Genomic DNA, 4,560 nt, shown 5'->3' on the forward strand with positions numbered 1-4,560 from the left:
GCTTTGTGTCTTATTTTGTGTTTTTTGATTAGTCCATTGGAACACCTAGAACATCGTTACATTGATCCGGCAATGCTGATTGTCTAAGGCAGGGGAGGCCAACTCCAGTGCTCAAGAGCCAGGTATTGGGGATATCCCTGCTTCAGCACAGGTGGCTCAATAATATATATATATATTTTTTAAATTAAATATTCGGGTTCCACGCTCACACCGCGTTATAAGCGGATCCGCGTTATAGCGGATCACGCTATAACGGGGTTGAGCTGTATATACACCAAAGGAATAAACACACAAGACACACTTTTAATGGTGGTGGTACGGCCGCAGCACTATTTATTTAAAACACCAATGAATTAACAGACCACAAACCCACCTTCATAACATACTATTAACCTCTCGCCTCCCAGCCAAGATTTAACCCATAATACGTCAACAGAACCTACACAGCAGTGTAAATGATCAAACATCACTAACCATATAATAATCCAATCCCACCCTTAAATCTTTACCAACAGCCCAAAAAGTCACCCAGGAGGGCATCCACAACCCCATGCCCTCCCCCCTCCCTCATCCAAATGGCCTCAGGGCTTCTCAGTATCTGTACACAAAGTATCATATAGACAGAACCTTTTGGGAATTGACATGGGGAATATCAAAGCAGCACTCACTATGCCCATTAATAAGGAATCTCGTGCTCACCAGCGGCCTATTCTTCCCCTTCCCAGCACGGTTTTCATTTTTAGAAACACCATGCTCTGTTCAGGAGATAAAAGCATTCGAAATATTAAACTGTACGTGTTACGTTCTCCGTTCTCCGAAAAACACTTTATTACTTCCAAGCTCACCGGCTGCGCACCGGTACGTACGAATCGAACGTATTGATTTAGCATAACTGAATAGTTCTTGCTTTGTCTCGGGAGCTGCAGAGAGCTGTGTTTGCCTGTAAGGCCGCGCTTATAGTGCCGGCGACGCGACGTCGCCCGAAAACAAATACATTGCCGCCGCCGCGTGCGCTTATAGTGTGCGCGATGGATTGACGTCGCGGAAACTGTAAGCCGGCAAAATTAGATTTTAAGGGCTGTCGCGTCACAAATCAAATTGCTGGAATCCCGCGACCCCGCCGCCCGGTTGGCGACGGGTGACGTCACCCGCCGTGTCGCCATCGACAGCACGGCCTTACTACAGCAGCAGGTTAGAACGCCTCTACCTTCCAAGATGGCTGCCATGGGACATCGTGTTTACCTCCGTCCATTCTCTTAAAAGGAGCAATCCGAGCTGTTTGAAGCAGGGGAACCCTATTAATTTCAGCTCCGGGGACCCCCTGCTTCCTAAGATACCGGCACCCCCTTCGGAGTGTCTGTATCTCCTGCAGTTTAAAGCCCCCCGGTCCCATGGGCCAATAGCAAGCCGGACCGGATGATGTCACGGCTTGGGAGCTTTGAAGAGCAGCCATATAGTGAACCCTGGAGTGGCTACTGGAACCCACTACAGGAGGTAAGTACCTCAGGAAGCAGGGGGTCCCCGGAGCTAATATTAATGGGGCCTGAGCCTCTGATTGAGCCATCTGTGTTGAAGCAGGGTCGTATTGAGCCACCTGTGCTGAAGCAGGGATATCCTGACCTGTTGGTGTCCCTTGAGAACTGGCGTTGGTCACTCCTGCCCTAAAACGCCCTCTTAAGACCCAGTGTGAGAGGCCCGGGGAAACCTTCAGGAGACTACACGGTAAGACGTGGACTGACTTTTTACTGGAACCTTCTCTACCTTCCAGCCTGATTGAGTTCTGCGTGGCTGCCGGCTGGGGAGAGGGTGGGTCCTGCAGAGGTAATCTGGGGACAGGTGCTACTAGACCTAACTCAATTAGTACAGGGATTCAGACGAAATACTTCTCCAGCTGAGCAGCGATATTACTCACCTGAAGAAGGGTCCTGATTTATCCTTGGATGTTCCAGGTACAGCTAATGTGTTTGTATATTATATAAATTTGTGTTTAATATTCAGAAATTGAAATGAAAAGCAGGTTTATATTGTAAGGTTGGAGCTGATGGCATAAGCAAGAGTGGAACAAAAGGCACAATAAGCTATTTCAATGTATTGCCAGTGTATTAAAGAAATGACATTGACGTACAAAAAAAAAAATGAAGTTAATAGCGGTTTGCTCATTCCTGATAACGTAGCTAGTTGTACGGTTTTAAAAAGTAATTGTAGTTCTGTTTTAAAGTTGGGATAGCGAAGGCCCTTTAAGTAAAAGGCAACTCTATTTGTATTTAACTACCATTCATCAACACAGGAAGAAGTGTTCCAATTAAGTTTTATTACCAGGAAGTGGAAGTTTCGCACCAGGAAAGCGTATTGACACCGAGTATACAGTATGCCACTTTGAGCAGCAGCAGGCAGGGATTACCAAACCGGCAGGGCTGTAGCTATCTCTCGACTTGGCCACAATGTATGTGTATCTGTATTTATACAGCGCCCACGGCTGTACCCGGCGTTTTACAAGAGAGATAATACAGTACAAGGAATTGTCGTACAATACGTGCAATAAATAAGATTAGACAATCGGAAACTAAATCCCTGCCCCAGAGAGATTACAACCTAATCAATGAAGATAATTGATTTATTATTCCTTAGAACAGGGGGTGCTCAGGGCCCCTCCAACAGGTCAGGTTTTCAGGATATTTCTGCTTCAGCACGGGTGGCACAATCAGTCCTTGCTTCAGCACAGGTGGCTCAATTAGTCCCAGCTTCACAGGTGGCTTAATCAGAGGCTCAGTCTTTGACTTGAGCCTCTGATTGAGCCACCTGTGCTGAAGCTGGGATATGCTGAAAACCTGTCCTGTTGGGCAAGAGACTGGAAGTGAGCACCCCTGCCTACGCATTGCAACATCCTCTGGCAGCAAATAAGTACCAGTCCCGGTATAAAAGTTGTTTGAGGCCAAATTCTTGTCTTGTCCACTAGATGGAACTTGAGCATTGGAGCGTTGGCTGCGTTCTGCGTGTATCCTGCAACCAGCGAGCCCCAGAGTTCCTGACTGTCCCGAAGTTATTTCCAGTGGCCAGTGAATGAACAAACCCAGCGGGTTCCCTGCCCGATTTCTAACAACATCTACGCTTATCGTTTGACCAAGCAACTCCGGGGCAGTGTTTTAGTATTCCAATATGTATGCCTTGAGGGCAGAAAGGAAGACCGTCTTTCTAAAATAAGAGGATTATTTTGGGGTGGAACAGTACTCTGGGTTTGGAAATATTATTATTATTAATAATAATAATAGTAATAAAAGTATTGGTACTCCTGGGTTTAGAAAACAAACAGTAATGGTACTCACACAGTATTACTGTACTGCTGCCAGCTCTTATCTTTATAAGGGATACATGTGATTTTTGCATAGTTCTGTACAGAATCTTTCTATAATATTGCTGTTGGTCGAACAAGATGCTCAAGAATCTTTTATGAATGCAGATTAATGTGGTTAAAATCAATGTTATCCTCCTTGTGACCGGGTAGTTTCACTGCCTAATTACTCTACATGTGTAGCTGCTGAGTCCAGCGCTGAGCTGGTTAAATCTCAGCCTGAAGTAATTATCCAGCTCTGAGCTGCATCATTAGCAGGGTTTAAATGGCTGGAACATGCTGCAGTGCGTGGCTGACACTGGTACTCGCTGCAGTGCGTGGCTGACACTGGTACTCGCTGCAGTGCGTGGCTGACACTGGTACTCGCTGCAGTGCGTGGCTGACACTGGTACTCGCTGCAGTGCGTGGCTGACACTGGTACTCGCTGCAGTGCGTGGCTGACACTGGTACTCGCTGCAGTGCGTGGCTGACACTGGTACTCGCTGCAGTGCGTGGCTGACCCCGGTACACTGAAGGACCACTCTTGTGGACCAAGCGCTCAGTCACGTTTAAATTTTGAGGAATCTGGTGCTGTGTTTTTTTTCACTGGCATCTTGTACACTTCACAAGTCTGGAGCGGCTAATCCTGGTTAGATCTTCTGTACACATGAACAAGAGGTTTGTAAAGCGCTGTGCACACTATTACATCTATGCCGAGAGCTTTCCTGTTTGCGTAGAAGGGAGTGCAGCCGGCAGCAGGCCTGCCATTAGGACCAGATAAAACTGACTGCGCACCCGTTTCTGGTAACGCCAGGTAACAAATCCACCTGCAAGTTTCCTGTGATCCAAGTACGTTGAAGAGTATATTGCAAGTTGCTTTGAATAAATTCTAAGGCCACTGTAGCACTTTTGTGATCAACTGTTAGTTTGTAGCGAGGTATGGTCAGTGGCAGATTTCCCGTTCGGCAAAACTTTCCGCCCCCATATGCAGAGGACGCCGCGAACGCCCCAAAGTGACACCTCGTTGCCATGGCAACGCGACGCCCCAATGTGACACCTCGTTGCCATGGCAACGCGACGCCGTCACGTTGATGACTTCATTTGACGCTGGGATGGAAGTGGCTCGGGGCGACGGATTGCGTTATATCGGGGTTGAGCTGTGTCTCCGGGTTGTATAGATGAGTGTTTTGCCAGGTGTATCTCAATGGGAACTCTACTAAAATGGCTGAAAA

Source organism: Ascaphus truei, unplaced genomic scaffold, assembly GCF_040206685.1.
Source record: "Ascaphus truei isolate aAscTru1 unplaced genomic scaffold, aAscTru1.hap1 HAP1_SCAFFOLD_2664, whole genome shotgun sequence".
In the NCBI taxonomy this organism is placed as follows: Eukaryota; Metazoa; Chordata; class Amphibia; order Anura; family Ascaphidae; genus Ascaphus; species Ascaphus truei.